At 47.7% G+C, this 20,977-nt stretch overlaps 1 long non-coding RNA gene across 1 annotated transcript in view; it reads right to left on the reverse strand.

Moving 5' to 3' along the window:
• The window catches only part of LOC138566017 (uncharacterized), a 107,047-nt gene extending 96,855 nt beyond the window's left edge, over positions 1-10,192 (reverse strand). Inside the window, exon 1 of the long non-coding RNA XR_011301785.1 lies at positions 10,095-10,192. This is a non-coding gene — a long non-coding RNA (uncharacterized lncRNA). The remainder of the gene's footprint in view (positions 1-10,094) is intronic.
• Positions 10,193-20,977: the final 10,785 nt, after the last annotated feature.

The raw sequence follows: 20,977 nt of genomic DNA on the forward strand, positions 1-20,977 counted from the left end.
GGATAAGGCGATTTCTTCCTGATTGGCGTTGCCAGAGGATCCTTTTGTGGCTTTCGGCTGGAGATGGGTTTGGTCCAAAACGACCACATGAAGTGATGTCATGGATCCAAGATGGCCGCTGGGAGTGATGTCACAGATCAAAGAAGGCCGCTGGGAGTGATGCTAGTGGCCAATCCAAGATGGCTGATGGCAGTCAAGTTCCAAATAAGATAGAGACTCCCTTTTAAGGCACTGCACTGCAAAGAACAGTGAAGCAACTGATCTTTGTAAATAGTTGTCCTTGCACAATAAACCGCAGTGCAGTCATCATTTGTACTACATAATTGGCAACAAGGACCTAGAAGATCCCCACACGATCATGAGGAAGAGCGCAATGCCACAACCTGCTTTTCTGTAGTCACCAGGTAGGTCTGCCATTCCATGGCCTCAATGTGAGCCTCTTTTCACCACTTACCTGGATGCCGTTGGGGCATAGACTACTCCCCTGCCAGGAAAAGAGCCATGCTGCTAAATGCCATGGGAGTGGATATGGAGAGAATTTTTGCAGGCCTAAATCCTGAATTGGTTAAAATGACGCCAATGATGTGTTCAAGGAAGCGATCAGGCGCATTGTGAAGAGATTGCCCGACAAAGAAAGCACTGTATTGCATTGGATCAAATTTTATAGTATGAGGCATGAGGATTTGGAGTCAGTCTATGATTATGTCACATGGATGAGAGAGCTAGCAGCTTTCTGCGACTTTAGCAATAACACAGAGAGCATGATCTGTGATATGCTGGTGGGTCACACCAACTCGAGGAAAGTACAAGATACGTTTATGGTGGAGAAGGAACTGGTGCTCGGCAAAGCAATCCAGATTGCCAGAACTGTGGAAGAGACCTCCAGCTGGCATAAGGAGTTGGCGGGAAGTACTCCAGGCCCTAAAGTACATGCCATACAGTACAGGGGGCACAGGGAGAAGCCAAAGTGGGATGGCAGGTCTGGTGAGGTCTGGTGGAAGAGAACCAGTGAAGTGCCACAAGTGCGCCAGCACCCGACATCTAGCTAATGATAGGGATCATCCGGCCAGAAGCAAGGAATGCTCCAACTGCAGGAGGTTCAGACATATTGCAGTTGCCTGCAAGTGGAGAGGGAAGAAGGTCACATCGGTGGAGACGAGTGGTGACGCAGGAAGTGACAAATCTACAGAGGACGACAAGCTGACCATCATCATGGTCAATAGTCCCACTGCAAGGAGAGAGGAGCCGCACTGTGAAATCAAAGTTGACGGAAATGGAACTAGGGTCATGACTGACTCTGGGACGGACTTAACCATTCTACTGCTCTGCACTTACAAAGAAATGGTAGGCAAGAACATAGTTGAGGTCTTGAAGAGTGAACACAGACCCACTGTGTTCGGTGGTGCATCTGTTTGTTTGTTGGGATACATCAACGGTACTGTGGAATTCAAAGAGAGGAAGACATGCACAGAGGTATACTTCGCTGAAGAAGATTCTGCAGTGTTAGGGTGGGATGACCAAACTAAATTTAACTTAATGCTCGACCCCAGCACAGAAGATCAAGTTCTCTCAGCGTCAGTGTTGAGAGACAACTTTCCACAGTTGTTTTCCAATGGTCTGGGCAGAATTAAAAACGTTGTGCACAAAATAAGACTATGCCAAAATGCCATGCCAGTCAGCATAAAGTTAGGCCGCTGCCAGCCACAGCAGGGCAAGTGCTACAGACCCGAATGGAGAAAATGGTCAAAGAAGGCACCAAAGAGACAGTAGAGTCATCAGAATGGCTGAGTCCAGTCATGCTGATAAAGATACAAGGTTTGAATGACCTGAGAGTGTGCATAGTCTTACACAGCTTGAACTTAGAAGTCATCACTGACAGTTTCCCACTTCCCAGCATCAATGAGCTCATATTGACATGAAAGAGGTGAAGTTCTTTTCTAAATTGGGCATGCGAGATGCATACCATCAGATTACAAGTCAAGACTGCTCACTGTGTTTATAACCCCATTTGGCACATTTCAATACACCAGAATGCCGTTTGGGTTGTCTTCGGCTGCATCAGCTTTCCAGCATACGATGGACTCATTATTAAAGAACATCAGAAACTTACCTTATTTTCAAGATTACATTCTGATTTATGCAGAAGATATAAAAACTCATGACAGCATTTTGAGGAAAGTGCTCCACAAACTACAAGACGATGGGGTAGGGTTGCGGTACGAGAAGTGCGTTATCAGAGCCAAGGAAGTGGAGTATCTAGGATATACCAAATCCAGAGACGGCATCAGTCCAAAGAAAAACGTACTGCAAGCCATAGTAAAGACTCTGGCACCAACCAATATGGAGGAATTGAAGTCCTTCTTGAGCCTAGCAGAATACAACACCAGGTTTGTGCCCAGGTTTTCAGAAGTGACAGCACCCCTGAGAAAACTGTTAAAGAAAAGGGTGGAATATGTGTGGCATTCAGCCCAGGAGACCTGCTCAAGGAAGTGAAAGAACGCATAAAAGAGGCACAATGTCTATGACCCTTCAATCCCCACTGAAAAACGTTCATCACGACAAACACCAGCATGTATGGACTAGGTGCGACACTCACCCAGAAGCAGGGCGAGGCTGAACATGTGGCAGCTTTTGCCTCAAAGGCATTGCCAGACATGGAAAAGAACTATCGAAAAACAAATGTTAGTGTGCACTTGGGCTGTTGAATACTTTCAGACATATGTGTGGAGCACCAAATTCACGCTCCTCATCGATCAGAAGCCGCTTATAAACATGATGAGCCCGAGTGGGATGAAAACATCCACTCCCAGATTAGCAAGCATAGCGGCCAAGCTGCAGGAATACACGTAGGACATCAGACACATAGCAGGATGGAAGAATGCACAGGCCTACTGCATGCAGAGACTGCCAGAATCAGGCAGACCTGAGAAGCAACATGTACATGGAAATGAGTGAGAACCATTGGAGAGAAGAGTCAGACAAAGATCAAGCGATACGAAAGATAACAGACTGGGTCAGGGGAGGGTGGCTCGATGAGAGGAATGTTCCAGATGGGCTTAGACCATTCTGGAAGTCAACAGATGAGACATACCAAGCGAATGACTTACTTTTGAGAGGAGATCAAGTCATACCACTGGGAATGAGGAAAATAATCCTGTGCAGAGCTCACTCGGGACAGCTTGGGAGCAGCATGACACAATGCTGTTTTAGGGATGCATATTGGTGGCCGTGTATGGATCACGACATCCGCATGATGACGAAGTGGTGTCATGAATGCTTAAATAGCGACAAGCGCCTGAAAGTATGAAAGGCTCCAATGATTCTGACAGAGGGAGCGTGGCACCATTGGGAGTAGACTTCATAGGCCTGTTAGAAGCCATAGGACTGGAGCACAGATATGGAATAGTGATGGTTGACTACTTGTCCAAATGGGTGGAAGCTGAATTTGTATCAGACATTGTCATAGCTACAGTTATTGAGGCACTCACTGCCGTGTTCCAAAGGGAAAGATTGACCAAACAGATTGTCACAGACATTGGGGTCCAGTTGGTATCCAGGGAAATTCCTGATGGGAAACAACATCAAGCAGATCAAAGGTCCCTATATCACCCCCAAGCCAATGGAATGGTCGAGAGGACCAACTAATTTATCAAAGGTACGTTGCAACTGACCAGGGCCTCAGGCATGGATCCGTACAACGGTTAAGGAGACCATTGCGGCCCACCGCCTCACTTCCAACGGGCCCACAAATGTGTCACTATTCCAAATGCTGCAGGGAAGAAGGGGGGCTTCCACACTAGTGCCTCTTTGGCTAAACAGAGTAAGGGAAGATGAGATAGTGGACATGGAAGAGTTTGTATGGAGAATCAAGAAGAGTAAGGCAACCATGAAGAGCAGAAGTGATGAAAGGAGAGCTGCCCAAAGAATAGAAGAGCAGGTGACGATATAGTCAAAATGTGCCTGGCCCCAGAAGGATCAAAGCACAGGTTCACGGTTCAGCAGACTAATTCAAGTGGTGCAGGAAGGATCGAATCACATATGCCCCCAAGATGGCAAACGATGGAACCTGGAAAGGGTTCCCATGTACCAAAGGACATCCAAGGGGTCGAGGGAACCCCGATTGAGAGAACCCAAGTGCAGGACGAGGAAGAGCACAGAGTCAGCATGGAAAGTGAGGACGAAAATCAACATGAGTGGAGTAGTGAGGAGGTAGGGTCGTTGGTCAGAGAGGTTCATGAGGGTCGCCCCCACTGAGAGAAGCCAAGACCAGCCAAGTATGAAGACTATGTGCTGGAAGGGGACAATGCTCTTCAGCAAAAGGAGGTATGTGGCAAAAGTCTCCCGAGACCTCGCAATCAAGGCGGTCTTGCGCAACTCAGTGAGTGAAGTGCGCCACAGGAACGAGAGCGCACACATATGAAAAATTAGCTCAGCTGGCGCAGCAGGGCCTACCGGCGCTCCTTAAAAGAGACTTTTGCAGGACCCATCAAATAGGATGGAGACTCCCTTTTAAGGCACTGCACAGAACTTCATGAACAGTGAAGCAACTGTTCTTGTATTGTATTGGATGTTTGTTCTTGTATTGTACTGGATTTTGTTATTTATATAGCGCTCTTTCCCCACTTGTGTGGCATCAATGCGCTTTTTCCTCGGTTGAACATCCTTGGTGACCGTAGTCGATGTGGTTAGAAATTCTACAGAGTTTAACTTAGGAGATGCATGTGTGCATGTTGCTGTTCTAGGACTTGGGTGGCTGGCAAGGCTCTACTAAGCAGCCCAAGAGGGGTCAGACACATGGGTGGGTGCTGTTGAGGGTTAGAGATGGATTTCTATTGTTGAAGAGTCTATGTGCGGCCAGCTATACTGGTTTCCTTTCGGGTGGTGGTCGCTCTATGATAGTGGCAGAGGTGTTGAGGTACGTCTGGTGTTTCAGTCTGGACGGCTATGTGTGCACTAGACTGGATGTGCTTGGCCATAACCGTATTCTATCGTGCATGGATGCTTGGCTGTGCCTGTGGCCTATGTCCACACTAGTGGTGTGAAGATGTACGTACCGTAGACTGCAAGGTTGCTCGGCTGGGGCAATATATTTTCAGATCTAGAATTGAGAGTCCTATACCAATGGAGCTAGCTTTCATACTGTAGCAGGTATCCACATATATTAAACAGTGCAGTAGGTTAAGGCATATGGTAAACAAAGACGGAGGCAGCGCCTACATCTGAGAATCCTGTACAGTGGGAAGAGAGGCGTAGGTATCGCAATGCAGCATGTTTAATCTTAAAGTAAACAAAGATGGAGGCTACACCTATATTTGGGAATCCTGTACAATGTGCAAGAATCCTAGGTCTCAAAATGCAGTAGGTCTCATCATATAATAAACAGGGAGGAGGAAACACCTAGATTTGAGAATCCTGCATGGTGGGCGTGGAGGATGGGGGTGCCTAGGCTTCACAGTGCGGTAGGCTTCAGCGTATACTACAGAAATGGATGTTTTGCTGTGCCTAGATTAGGGAATACCTTAGTAGTGGGAAGTTGCTAGTGTTGAGGGCTTCCTTGAGTGAGCAATGCAGGTTAAGAGTGGCAGTGAATTACTTACTGATGGGCGTGTGCTACCTCAGTTACTTATTTCATTGTTAGTCATCTCTCATGTGGGCCGGCGGGCACAGTGAGAATGTTGTGAGTGTTTCGAGAGTGCCAAAGCGAAAGCTGCTGGCTTACCTAGTGTGCTTATCCGTTGGGAGTGTTGTGGGTGGGTTGATGGTGGATCAGGTGTGCCACAACGAAAGCTGCTGGCGTACCTGGAGTACCAGTCGGCTGGGAGTGTTGCTGAGCAATATGTGGTGGTGTCAGGTGAAACTGCTGCGAGAGCTGCCGGCCCTTGAGATGTGATATATGCTGGGGCATTTATTGGTGGCGTATTCACAGGGAGCAGTGGATTAGGGGAGTATTGGGAAGAGCCAGGTTTTAAGGGCCTTCCTGGATTTAAGGTGGTTTTCCGTGTTGCGCATGTGTAGCGGTAGGAAATCCAGATGATTGGCCGTTGGACAGAGAGTGAGGAACCACCTAGTCTAATGGAGCTCTGGGGTGGGATCACTAGGTGAAATGCAATTCGAGATCAGAGGTTCCTGGAAGGTTGGCAAAGGACAAGTTTGTCTCGCACTAAGTCAGGGCCGGTGTTGTGTATTGCGCAATGGGTGATAGACATGGCTTTGAAGGTGATGCGTCGAGCAGTGGGGGGGCCAGTGGAGGACTCTCTGGGTAGGGCTAATGTGTTATCTGGCTGGCAGGTTAATGAGCAGGCGTGCTGCAGCATTTTGCATTCTTTGGAGTTTCCTTAGTTGGGTTGCAGGGGCTCCTAGGTAGAGGCAGTTTGCGTAGTCTAGGCGGGAAAGGATGATGGATTTGATGGCTGAGAAACGATGGGTGTAGGTGAGGTAGGTGAAAATCCTCCTGAGGATACATAAGTGGGAGAAACGGGTTTTAGATAAGCTGGTGGTGTGTGGGGTGAGGCATAAGTCTGAGTCAAATTTGCATCCAAGATTTTTAACCACGTTAGAAGGTGCAGATGCTTGTCCTAGTTATTTAGGCCATGGGATTGGTTGGGGGCTGGGTGATGTTTTCCCGCAGACTAGGATTTCAGTTTTCCCAGGGTTGAGGGTGAGGTAGTTGGTCGTCATCCAGTGATCAATGTCAGAGAGGCACAATGCCAGGTCTGGGCTGGCAGAGCCTTCCGAGTTTGGGATTTTGAGCATGATCTGGGTATCGTCTGCATAGTTGTAGCAGGTAAGGTTGTACGAGCGGATGATTGCGGGAATGGGTTGTATGTAGAAATTGAAGATTAGCGGTGATGTGGAGGCTACTTGGGGGACACCTTTACAAAGTGGACATGATATGGATGTGAACTGGTTGAGATGCATGATTTGGGACCGGTCAGAGATAAAGGATGAGATCCACGAAAGAGCTGTGCTTGTGATTCCTAGTGTTTGTAGTCTGACTAATAGAATTGAATGATCAATGGTATCGAAGGCTGCTGAAAGATCTAGCAGTATCAGAACCGTGCAGCCATCTGTGTCGGCTGTTCTTTTTAGGTCGCCCCAGATGGAGACTAGGGAGGATTTTGTTCCTCTTAGGTCTGAAACCTGATTGCGCTGGGTCTAGGAGGTTGTTGGCTTTGGCAAATTGGCCAAGCTGTTTGTAAGCAGCGCGGTCAATCAGTTTTGCGATGAAACACGAATTGGAGATCGGTCTGTAGTTTTGGGGGAGGAGTGGGAGAGGCGGCTTTTTCAGAATGGAAAACATACCCAATAAAGTCAAAAAGACACAGGTAAACATGATTTCCCAGTACTGACAATCTGAAGGACTAGTCAGTTTCCATTTAACAAATGAGCAAAAGGCCAGTGCACTGAAGCTGAAGGCTTCACTCCACTGTATAAAGTCAGGACATGGTGTAAAAACAAAAGCGCCATGTTTGGGGGTCCATAGAATATGGAGGGAAAGTTGCTTAATGAGAAAACTTGGCTAACACTGGGTGCCCCCCAGACTAGGGACATGGGGAACTAATCCACCTCTGGATGGGTCTCCTGTTCCAGTCGGTTATACATTCTGGACAGCTCATCAGCATTGCAATGAGCAGCTAGCCTATGGTTAAATCAAAGCCTGGAAGTCTTATGGACCGCCTGCTGAGCAATTTAGGATTCTCTCCCTTCATGTTCATCACCCACTTTAAGGGCCTATGGTCAGTCTGCACAGTGAAGTGGGTCCCATAGAGGTAGGGCCTCAACTTCCTAAAGCTCCACACAATGGAAAAGGATAATTCTACAGCAGATCACCTGAGCTCTGTCCATATAGGATGTTCCACGACTGTCATCAAGCTGCGATAGTACGTATCCCAGTGTCGGAAGCAACGGCCTGCACTAGGAAGGGTATCCGATAGTCAGGCGCCCTGAGTACAGGGGCCTGACAAAGGGAATACATTTTCCTCCAAAACAAAGTACAATCCAGTCGCTAACACCCCGTTATCATCATGTCACAGGACCCATTTAGTGCATCAGTTATTGGGAACCTCCACAAAATAATGTCTGGGCGCACTTTTTTATGTCCTTAATGAAAACGTCCATGCCTCTCTTAGATAGGTATGGGACAGGGATCACGCCGGGGCTCCCCAGGACCACCGCTGAGCTTGGAGACAGTCGACCCACATAGGAGACAGGCGCCCAAGGCACATTCCTCTGCCCCCCCCCAGCACACACCACTAACAATCCACCACCCCCTCGCGCAATGTGGAGGTGGGGGGGTCAAAGGTGAGAGTTCCTCCAAGTACATTTGGTCCACTTCCAGCACTGCCCATACACCAACAAAAAAAAAATTACACATTGTACCCTCCCTAGGGGCAGGTTTTGCTACCAATCTGCAACCCAGGGGGGTCAGAAATTGCATGCCCCCTTGTGTCCAGAGGGGGAGAGGACTGCGTATCTGCTAAGTGTCCCCCTCCTCTAAAAGGAATCCCTGGTTTGGGGTCTAGTAGCCATTGCTGCTGCCTGGGGGTAGCAAAACGGTGGAACATATCCCATATTGCCACCCCCAGGGCATGGGGGACATTTCGTGGGCTGACCCTGCAATTGTGGCCAGCTCACTAAAATACCCCAGTGTACAGGGGGGAATTAGGCTGGAAACAAGGCAGAAATATGCACCGGCAAAAAAACTCTTCCCGGAACTCCACTCCATGTACACAAGAGGCCCCAACCTTTGTAAAGAGTTGTCCTTGCACAGTAAACCTCAGTGCAACTTTAATGTCCTGCGTGCGGTCATCTTTTGGATTACAGTTACGCTACACAAGACAGCTTTGCATTACATCGCACAGATTGATTCCAGGTTTTGCTTGGCTGTGCCACACTGGAAGTGACGTGCCACATAGCCGTAGCAACTCACACACAGTGACATATGGTAAGAGGGAAAAGAAGCTGTTGGAATGAAAAAGGAGAAAGGTTTGGGCTGTAAAGGAGAGGAAGGGCCTTGACTTGAGACAGAGAGGTCGAGACAAAGGCTAGGATTCTTTGGGAAAAGTAGCCGAGGTGCCCAGATGTAGAGGCTAGGCGATATGGTGAGGGTTGCGATTCGAGGAGCCCATTGAAATCAGTAGAAATGTTGGCAACTTTGGTGAACATGAGCGAGAGAAAGACGTGGCTAGAGGAATGGCGACAAAGGTTGGCAAATGGATCCATGTCATCGGAGTAACCATGCTCCATTCCACAGCTTTCAGTTCTGCACAATTACATTCTGGGAGTTGTAGTCTTGGATCAATTCAATTGAATATACGGGCTAAATTAAAACCAAAGTGATATTATATCCCAAAATGAGACATGGAGTAATATCTTGCCATAATGGAGAGGGGAAAGAAAAGAGAGAAGAGCGACAAAGAGAAAAGATAAAGGGAAAGGAAGGGAGAATAAATGGGGGTGAGGGGTAAAGCGGGAAAGTGAGGTAGTTCGAGAAGGGAAGCATGGGTGGTGCGGAAAGCGGTACAGGTGGTGGTGGGGTAGGGAGCGAAATTAACGAAGTCGTCGGAGATGGGAAAAAGAAAGAAAACGGAACGGGGCAGGAGAGAAAGAAAGGGGAACGAGTGAAGAAAGTAGCAATAACGCTACACCGTGAAACAGGAACACAATAAAAACGTTAGCAGGGAGAGGGAGAGGCAAAGGGGGCGCGAGCGAAAGACACATGCGGAAGGGTATTGCGAGGCCTTGGGCCATTGGTATTCACTGATGGCAGAAAGCCAGGCGATGGAAAATAATACACGGAGCAGGAGGGAGGGAGAGGGGGTGGGTAATAGAGCCGTGCAGATGAAGTGCGTGTGCGAATGGGGGAGGGGGTCACTGGCAGCTGCAGCCAGGTACACGGCGCACACGCCTGATGGGAAACAGACCCCAACCCCCACCCATCCATGATGTCAGAGCGCTGGGGATCCCTGCGGCCTACACACGGCTAAGGCATGCACAGTGCGCTGGTTGCCACGGCAACCACTTCATAATAAATGCAAATAATCACAAGGCCGAGGGTTACCAAGGGAGCCGGAAACGGTGTAAGAGTCACTCACCGCAGCAGTGACTAGAGAGCCGGGGAAGCCCGGACTGCGAGCCCTGGCGCACGAGGAGCACGTGGAAAAGGGCGGGCAGAGTAGGAGGGACAGCAGAGCACTTTGGGGATAAACAGCCCCTCCTGTAGGGAGACACAGAGGGCCTTTGTGTGAGGCACATATAGATAACATTGGAGAGACACAAAGCCAGGCCGAGAGCCGCATCTGCACTCTGGAGAGGTAAAGAGACCACACAAGCAACGAGCACATGCCATCCTGGGGATGGCACAGCTTCCCGTGGAGCGAGATAACTGGGCTTCTGGGGGGGGGCTCGCTACTGTAGGCCTAGGGTGCTGTACACACACTACGCAGCAGACTACACAAAGGCAGGACTGGTTCACTCAAATCTTTATTAGCAACTAACTCCTTCCCCCTCTAACTCCTCCTCGTCCTCTTGCAGGGGTGCTCCCTCTGTATGGGCCCGTGCTCAAGTGCTGGAAATGGGAACAATTTACTGGGGGAACTGTCAACTCTTTTGCGTGGTGGGGCTGTTGGAAGGTGGGGGCGGGGCAACGGCCAGGTTGGGCAGCACAGTGGGCCTCATTACGGGTCCAGTGGTAACCGTGCCGGTGCTAATGGCAGGTTACCGCCAGACCCATAATGATTTACCGGCGTCTGACTTCCCAGTGCCACCGGGAGATTACACCCCCCGGCGGCCCGGAAAGTCAGGCACCAGTAAATTGTAATTCCCCAACGGTGCTGGTGCTTCCGTGACGGGTCTGCCTACCGTGGCCGCTGGGTCAGACCTGTCGGGCACGACGGCTCTGGCGGGCAGACCCATAGTTTGCCGGTCTGGAAACAACAGTGCAGGTAAGCTTACCGGCACTGTTGTTTCCAGACCGGCAAACTTAGAATGAGGCCCAGTAGCTCTTCATTGAACCCAATCCTGGCTATTTGCATAAAAGCAAAGATATGTCCACAATTTTACATGTTAAACATGATTAATTATAGTTATTATATATATTATATGATTATAGTGATTCAGTAAGAAACCCGTTTAAGCTAATAATGGACGCTTCTGTTTTGATTGGTCACAATATTCACCCTAATAAAGTGATGTCTGTAAATTGCAGGGCACATACATCAGTTTGGACAGGACAGCTGCCTACTGTATGTGGGGCTTTGGCAGCTTCCAGTGCCAAGAAGTCTGAGAGCTAGTGCTTGCAATTAGTGTGGCAATGAATCCGATAATGCAGGTTCAGATCTGCTTGATAGCGTTCTCTGTCGGGAAAGGGCTGCATGCTGTGGAGTTATAGCAGGCGTGAGCAAGCAGAGTGTTTTCAGAAGGCTAGGCAGTGCTGCGTGCCGAGTCTTCTCTTCTGAAAGTGGTTTGCTTGTTGAGGCGCAGTCATGTATGTGCTGGCACCTGGGTCTGGGGGCGGAGCTCTGGCCAGACATTTTTTGCCGGAACGGCACTCTGTCTTGTTCCCGCCCATTCCCTGCACTGCCCCTGCTACAACAGGTTCTCACCCACAACAGCTACTCGTGGGCTCCTGGCGAGGCCCACAACACCTCGAGGAGAGTCAGGGCACTCTGGGGAGAAGCAGCAACCGACAGAGACACACTTTACTCTTGGCAACGACCTGGTTCCTCTTCTTCTTAAAGATTTATTTGGGCGACTTCCATGAAATAGTTTAACAATTTGAGCCTCCTGTTATATGTAATGTAATTGTCATTTGTGTAGCACCTTTCCCCATTTTTATGGTCTCAAAGTGTTGTAGGTGAACGTCCTCGGAGGACCAAAGTCCGGATATGGGTAATTTGTCAATGGAGTTTAGAATGTATCAGTACTTTTTAGCCAATGACAATATAGGTGGGGTGGCCAAGGCCTTGCTAGCAACCCATGTCTTGAGAGTGTGCGTGAGTAGGAGACGTGAGACTTGAGATATGTGTTAACTCTTAAGTTTCCCGTGGCGCTTATTTTGAAGGCCACCTAGTCCTGCTTTTGCTTGGAATTCTGTGACCTGGGTAGTAACCCTACATTGTAAATGGAAAAGAAAAAACGACAACTCTCAGAACCCAAAAGGAGGAGGGGAGCAGAAACAGGGTTCCATGTAATAATGTCCCCGCAAAAATGTTTCCTGACAAAAAGTGGCAGTTTTTTGCAGAGACATTATTACATTGAACATGCAGGGGACACCCCCACATCCCCTGAATTTTTCTTTTTACAAGCGGAGCAGGCAACATCCCCGCAACCTGTCCCCATACATAATGTCACCATGCATAATGTCGCCAATGGCTTTTCCCAGCGACATTATGTATGGGGACATTATTACCTGATACCAGAAATGGACGGCCGTCTCATGCATGGCTTTGGGAAAATGAGACCTCTGGGTTTTCCAACGAGAGACATTATAAAAGACAACACGATACACAAGTTAATGCATCGAAACACTATATAAAATGAGGAAGAGACCGACAGCCAGAGAGAGATAGAGACATCCCGAGAGAGACCGAGAGAAAAGGTGTGGGGGAGGGAGGGTAGAAAGATGTATATATAGAGAACACAATACTAGAGAAGGGCACCAGCCTCAGCGCGCGACAATACATCACGCATCAGGTCCTCCTGCATAGAGACAGGAAATCCTGGAAAGACAGCAATTAACACCTACAACACAGACTCGCCATGAAAGTAAATGATTTGCAGGAAACATTCCTTCCTGGTGACTGGCGCATTGGAATGGGAGTCATCGAAGTGCCACCCACCCCACCCCTGCTCCACCGGGCGCTGCCCATGTCCCCTAATCCAGAGTGCATATGTGCACACACACACACACACACAGACACACAGACACACAGACATGGTGTTAGAGGAATAAATGCCTTTTTCGAAACAATAATTATTCTCAACTGCTCCCTGGCCACCATCCAGCTCTTTCTCCAAGAATTCTAGTGCTCAAATTAGATAAGCAAAATATTCCACTCCTGGAATATGTGGGAAGTGCTTTCTGCTTCATCAGGTTTATTCTGCTATTGATTTATTTTTAAATGAAGAGTGAACTTTGTCCACCAGCCACAATCCTTTGTTGTGTTTAATTAGACTCTCCAGCTCCTGTGTGAGCAGGGGCCCATTCCCTTACGTGCATGTGAAGTGCTTTTGCCATCAAGAAATAAATACCATTTCCTTAGAAAATGGGACAGTAATAAAATGTACCCATAGTCCAGGGGCCTTGCAACCTGGGGCTCTCTATATGTGTTGCAGTGCAACTCCCAAGAGCCCTCACCATTGATTATGCTGGCGATGGCTGTCGGGAGTTGTAGTCCAAAACATCTGGAGAGTCAATTCAGCCCCTGCCTCATAGATATTAGGGATGCAAAACAAAGGGGGTTCTGGGAGTCTCTCTACCAGCACAAACACGACCCATTGACCTGTTCTTGGGTGGATGGCCCTTGGGAGAGTCTCAACCAAGTCTTTAGCTCACTGTCCCTTTCTCAGAGGAGAAATATCCCAGCTTCTGGTGCTTCCCAGGAGATGGGAGACAGAACCAGACCACTTGCCTGGAATCCTGCGGTGTAGATTCTCTGGTCGGTTTTTGCTCAGAGAGTCTTCAGGTTCCTAGTACCAAAGAGGCACCCACTTCTGAATCTGGAGATCCAGGCAGAGGCGTTGCTAGGGGGGGCCTGAGGGGGCTATAGCCCCGGGTCTTTTGGTTGTAGCCCCGGATAGAAGCTCAGGGGCTAAAACCAAAAGGCTATAGCTAGCCCCGAGTCCCGGCAGTCCCGACATTAGCTTAGCCCCTGATCTTTTCCAGACCTAGCAACACTCCTGGATCCAGGCATGTGGCTCCAAGGAGATGAGGGCCTTTGAGCAGGAGCTGTGATCCAGGTGTCCCCGCCGGATCCCAGGAAAGGAGCACTGCCATGCATTCCTCCTGGTATCATTTGGAGAAGCAGAGCTTTGCAGTCAGATTCTGTTGAACGCTACAGGGTGCCGTTGCAGAGCTGCGGTCGTTTCTCGAGCAGCAGGCCTTCCAGGGTGCAGCTTCAGAGATCAAGCTGTGCACAAGGTGAGTTGGCAAGGGCGTTGGCTTTATTCCTCTCTCCCTCCGGGAACCAGTGGGTGAACACAGCACCCAATCACACACCAAGCACTATTCAAACGGGGAGGGGGGTGTCAGCCAATAGCAGCCTATCCCTCCAAGCATACCTCTGCATTCTGCAAAGGCCTCTCCTATAAAGGAGCGAATCTACGCTGTCTGACACAGCTATCAGCATATGCAAGCCAGAAATGGTTTCAGACTCACTGCAGCCTCACGCACTGCAACACACACACACAGTAGCCAAAGGCAGCTGTTTCATATCTCGTACACAAAGAGCGACAAGGGATATTCACGGCAAACAACTACAACCGCCATCTTGTTGAATGGAATAGGGGGCCAAGAAGGACACAGATGGGAAAAATGGAGTCCACCCAGTGGAACTATTTGCATAGGTGAAAAAGCCACCACCAGTCTCGCCACATGACTAACAGAGAGAGGGTATTTTCTCTAGGAGACTAAAGGGTACCCTTGGGGTAACCCTGCGTTAGGAACCTTACGGGCGCTTAAGGCAGAGCACATCAAAACGCAGAGCTACACTATCATTCAGGCTGTGGATTAAGCCTGCCTGGGAGTAAATGGGGTGTCAGAAACCAAGTAACCCAGCAAAAAAGAGGAGGGAACCCAGCAAGCCAGGCACAAGAACTCTAAAATGAAATTCTGGTATTACAGTAGCACTTCTTGAGGGAGGTCCTGGGACTTGTTATGGGGGTCAAGACAAACCACTGTTATTGGTCATGAAAAAGTCCCCTTCCATCTCAGTACCTCAGTGTTCGGGTTAACTCGATGCCAAAGCGCAGCGTACACGAGTCCTGAGAACATGGTGCCACTAAGTGCCCCAAATGGTACCACCTGCCCCCTAGGAGCATCTTTCACTCCTGAAAACCAAAAGGCCATATGCAATGGGGCTGGTTCCCAAATAAAGCCTAATAAATTAACCACTATGACAGAACAGTACAAGGCTCTGATCCGCCATTCCAGCACCCATAGCGTCTACAGGCTGTCTGCCTGGGAGGTGGGCCAATGCACATTCTTACTGGGGACACCTCCCCCTAAAAGGTATCCCCTGGCTTAGAGGTCTGTGGCCTCAGGGCATACTTGCCCATTCAGAAGAGTGGAAGTGTATATGTGTCACCCCCATACTCTGGGCTCAGTGATGACTCTGAGGGAGAACCATGGTGAACAGCGGTTCTCTGTGGTTTAGTCAAGTTTTTTTTTGCCGAAGTAGATTTCATCAAATTCTTTTTTATTGAATGGGTGATTTTTCCGACAATATATGTGGTGGGGACCCCCTACAGACACTCCTTTTCCCCAGCATTTCTAATTAACCTAAACCCACCCCCCCCGCATATATTTTCTGCAAAATGTATTGGAAAAAACTAGATGAAATCTACTTCGATGATAAATGCTGCAGCAAACTTTCCCATTCCCAGAATAACATGGACAAACACATGTCATGCATGACCGACAATGAACAATCGTCAAGGCTGTGCTTGGTCACACTCCCTTCTTTTATACTATGTAGCAAGTACCAATCAGTCTAGATCGTTTTTTCATAAAAATATATATCTGTTTTATTGTTTCGATACTAACCAATCTTTGTATGAATCTCTCTTTACCAGGGACACATTTCTAAACAGTTCATTTATACACATTAATTTGGCCAAACAAACATAGGCCTTCAACATAATACTTTAAACAATAAAAATGAAGACAACATCTTTCTAGACACAAGAATAACGGACAACGTTGGGTTGCAGTATGATATTACAATTAATTTCCTTAGTTGTGTATGGCCTATCATACTAAAGTAGTGCTGATGGTTGCTGTATGGAAAAGTCGACACAGTGTGTTTCGGCTGTCTCGTCACCAGCTGTGGTGTGTCAGATATGCGGCCTTCATCAGGACGATGATATCATTTTCAAGTACACCAATATGTGTGTATTGTGTCTTGTTAATTGGTGGCCAATCACGTGCTTTCAGCAGGTGGGAAAAACTGGTAGTTGGACAGAGTCCAAAAATGGAGCCAAAAACGTCACCAACCTTGTCGGTGAAGACTGTAGCAACGACTTTGAATGGTCATGGATACCTGGAGCACACTTCTCTGTAGATATGAGTGAGAATAGTACCCAGCCGCGATTGCATCTCAGTCAGCAGTAACCGGTTGCAAACACAGCCTTGACAATTTTTTTGTTGGTTTATACACATGACTCCTGGACGTCCAAGGCTTACCAGGAACCCTTATATTTGACATGACCGACAATGAAGAAACCACGGACAACCATAGCTTGTCAATAAACATAAGAAGGCTTGACATCAAAAGCCGGGGCATAACTTCTCCTGCTCCTTATGTAGCTAGTTACTGCCATCACTTCTATATAAAGTAGTTTAAAATAAGAGCCTGCCCCAGGACCACCCGCTCTATGTAAACTGGAGGTGGCAAGCCCAAGTTGTGGTGTTTGAGCTACTGCAATCCTACCACCTTTGCTTCACAGGTACTGGAGACGCCCGCACCCCAGCCCAGGGACCCACATATAAGAGAGAGCAAGGCCTAGCAGTGGTATAATTTACTAGAACCACACACATATGCAGGAATGCTTGTTGGGTCCACCGAGAACCATTGTGGCACTCCTGGAAATGTGGTGAAGCATCTGAACACCACACGGGACAGAGAAACACTGTACAGGTAAGTTCTGTATTTTGAAGCCAAGCACACAACGCACAAGTGCACCACAAACAAATCTCCCAGTACTCACCTCCTGAACACTTTATGGATCTGTGTTCCACAATGGAACATGGAATGCACCGACATGACCTACCCTAGCCAAGCCTGCGTACAACACTTCTCTCCTCACAACATGATGTACATATCTATATTACTGATAAACATAGTCTGGAAAAGCATGACAGAAGGCTTATGGTAGGCCTCGGATCAGACAGCTGGAACTCCTCAATTGTAGTGGGCAGCCTGTACCTACAACAGCAGTGACTTTCCTCCAGTCCATCCTCAGGACCACTATAACTACCAGTAAAATAATCTTCCATGGACAGCCCCATACCCATGTCATCAAAATAAGTCCAATATATGCTGATTTTAGGGGAACACATTCAAGTTGCAAGTTACTAGTCAGCCATAAACTAGTCGCTTGGAACCTTAATTCTATGCATACACACAGCACACCATTTCATACGCACCACAGGCAAACGTCACTAGCCACTGGCTAGTGGCGAGTGCATATTTTGCACCCCGCTGATTTGATTTTATTCTTACAGTTGGTCGCCATTTCCTTGTTCCTTACCTGCACCTCCATTATTGGATTGCCACTGTTCTGGGTTTGCACCTCCCTCTCAGTAAGACCAATGGGGAGGTCATGAAGCTTGTGATGTCACATCCGCTCCTTCATATATTGATCGAGGTTGTCCAGACCGCCGATGTGCCCAAGGCAAGCCTGTATTTGCCAGTTGGTGAATGGACAGGTGCAGTGTCAGGATGCATTGCCCCATTCTATGACACCCTTGTGTCATACCACTGAGGAATTCCACTCATTTACATCCATGGAGGTGACACTGCTGCTACTCACTATGGTCCCATTCCCAACATATTTACAACCACTCGTTACACAATCATCCTACCTCCAACTTCCCTCACACTGCAACACCTGAGCATATTACACTAATTACTTCTTAATCCCCCAAAACATCATCCATTGACTGTGTTTTACTGACATCCAGGTCTTCGATCAACCATCAATCCCATTAGTCGAGACCTGCTCTCATCCCACAACACCCATCTCATGTGTATTACTGGGTCCTGGTTCACAAGCAGCCATACAGAGATTACCACAGCTCCTACCCTGGACCTTAAATGAATCCAGCAAACCACCATTCTGATAAGAGGATGGCCTCATATTTGTTACTTAAGACGAATACCACTCATCACTACCAGAACGCTCAACAGATAACCATTCTCCTGGAGAAAATCACCCACATTTCCTTTCATATATGTAGGCCACCCAGACCAACCAGTCTTTACAGAATCCTTCATAGACTATTTGGGTTCCATGTGTTAAAATCGTGGCAAAAATGACTGTGGTCACAAAATATTGTGGCAAAAAGGCAGTGGTTTTGCCGCCGCAATCCATGTAAATGTTGGGGACACCCCCGCAACCCCCGGACCCATTATACCATTTAAGAGGAGCGGGGGACACTCCCGCTCCCCTTAAATGGTGGAATGGGGTACACCTTTAAAGGGTAAAACCACAGCATTTTTGCAGCGATTTTTTGTACAGGTGACATTTTTGCCGCAATTTTATCACTGCATACCACTATTTGCTGACCTGGCTGCTGACCATGAGCACATGAGCATCTTTCCAGCCAAACTGATTTTAACTACCGAGCTACACCTCCTAATTGTCCTTCGTCCATAGATATGATGACCAATATGGGACCTATGCTCTTTGACCAAATTGTCTGCCATCGCTAAAGAACTCAAAAGGTGCACATTGGGTCTTCTATTTAATAGGAACAGTGCCAGATGAGACTCAGTCCTACCATGGACAAACCCCTCTTCTGCTCTGCCTTCTACTATTGCTCGATCACAGCCCCTACAAATCCTAGCAAAGCTCAAAGCCAAAATTCAAACGGATGTATGTCTTTACTTTGCCTTCATTCACCTTGTCACTTTTACTTCTCCATACCTTTATTGCTCCTGTCTATCACTCCTCCTAGCATCCACTTCGTCATTACAGGGGGGGACCCCTTACAGCCCCTTTTTCCTACCCCATATTCTTCCCTCTAACTCTGCTTGTCCCCAACCATAACGTTACAGCTAACATTAATCCCATCCATTGCCACCATGACAATGTGAAGAGGCAGACGAAGTAAAAGCAAGAAGAAGTAATCACATGACAAAGTGAATGTCTGGCAACGTCAATGTAGATGAGGTAAGTGTAGACAACGTTTTCTGAGTGAAGTAATGGGGTGGTACCATTCAAACTGCATCCTCGGAGCTTATTGACAATGATATCCATCTTTGTCAACTATCAGAATACCACCTTACCCATTGTGATGAATCGAGGGAATTTGTCCCTTTTCCCCTAGGTATAGCTCCTTCTGTTAGGCTAGCGAGGTGAGCCCGCTCCGCAACACCCTCCCTGGGGATCGAACTAAGTGGGACCTCACCGGGAGAGACTCCCCCTGTGGGGACAAGGACTCCCGTTCCTCTGAGGAACTCCCAAATTCTTTTATGGCCTACTTGGGGACATCAGACAACTTGAAGGACATACAATATAGAGACTGGGAAGAAGAAGATGCTACCATTTGTTATTGTCAAGCAGAAAATGAATGTCTCTTAAAGTAGGATTTCCCATTTAACTGGGATGAAGAAGCAGAACTAGATAGAGACGCTGCAGCAAGTGGAGGCTGAGAGACACGTGCATGGGCCAGGGAAGCCCCAGGTCAACACAACCCCTGAGAGCGGAGAAAACTCCACTGACAGCGAAGTCCGCGAGTTTGAAAATGGCAGGGAAGCTGAGAGCAGGACAAAGGACGCAGAGCATCCTGCAAGAACGAAGAAGAGAGAAGGCAATAGTGGTGGCGTGAACATGGAGCTCCCATGGTGGAGCGGCGGTCCCTCAAACTACTCCGACACCTCTAGGTGGCTCCAACTGCCTTCCTTCCGGTTACCTGTGGAGCTGTCAATCTGTAACAAGGGAGAATACGAAGCTCGGGACGCAAGAGGCAGAGAAAACAAAAGAAAGCAGCGAACCCCGAACATACAAAGGCCGCAGTGACATTATCCCAGGAAAGCCCAAGTAAAGGGGAAAACGGGAGACCCATGAGACCAAAAGGGAATCATTATTGGACTATTCATACTGGTCCCAGTGATATACACGAGAGAGAATGTGAATGATACTGACAAGAAAAGCCTGAATGCAATAAACCTTGAATGAAACATTGAATACATTAAAAGTAATCATTATCGGACTGTTCATACTCGTCCCAGTGATATATATACGGGAGAGTAAGAAAATAGAATGAGGAGGACAAGAGAAGCCTTAATATAACATACCTGAAAAGAGAAACTGTAGTCAAGAATCTAACACTTAAGGAAGAAAAACAGAGTGTTTAATGAGCGAGATACGAATGCAATGGGAACTTTAAGGCACAGTATAAGAGTGAGAGAGCCATGCCCGAGGAAACGGGCAAACTGGAACATCTGTCAAAAGTCAGAGAAGTTGAAGAGAAAGACTATTGTAACCTAAAGAAAAGAAAAGAGGATATAAAGCAAGTGATTTACAGAGACAGGGTATCACTACCCTGGGAAAGGGGGAAAGCAACCCTATATGAGCAAAGTAGTTGTACAAGGTTCAAGAAGTCAACCTTTGAGAAGGGAAAGGCATGTAATAAAGTCTTGAAGGAACTACATGAACTGATTAAAGGAGTCACAAGAGACTACTTGAAAATATTGTATTAATGGCAACTGAGAAGAAGACACCTGCAAGACGCAAGCTCAAGGAGAAGGGAGGCATTCTCCTATCTTTAGTTGTTAGAATAGTGGTAGGGTCAGTTAGACATACTTTGGACTGTGGACACTTAATCTTTTGGACATTAACACGACGACTGTCAAGCACCTTAGTTAGTTTAAAAGTTAGGGAACACGCCATAAAGATAGGGACAGCTAGGCGTTATATTTATTCTTTAATAAATATATAATTGAAAGGTCCACAAAGTGTCAGAGCCTCCTTCTGATTCGCCACACCATTTACATCTTACAACCACTCTCAAAGACTCACTATAATCAAAGAT

This window comes from Ambystoma mexicanum, chromosome 2p, assembly GCF_040938575.1.
Source record: "Ambystoma mexicanum isolate Mex_15411 chromosome 2p, UKY_AmexF1_1, whole genome shotgun sequence".
Classification (NCBI taxonomy): domain Eukaryota; kingdom Metazoa; phylum Chordata; class Amphibia; order Caudata; family Ambystomatidae; genus Ambystoma; species Ambystoma mexicanum.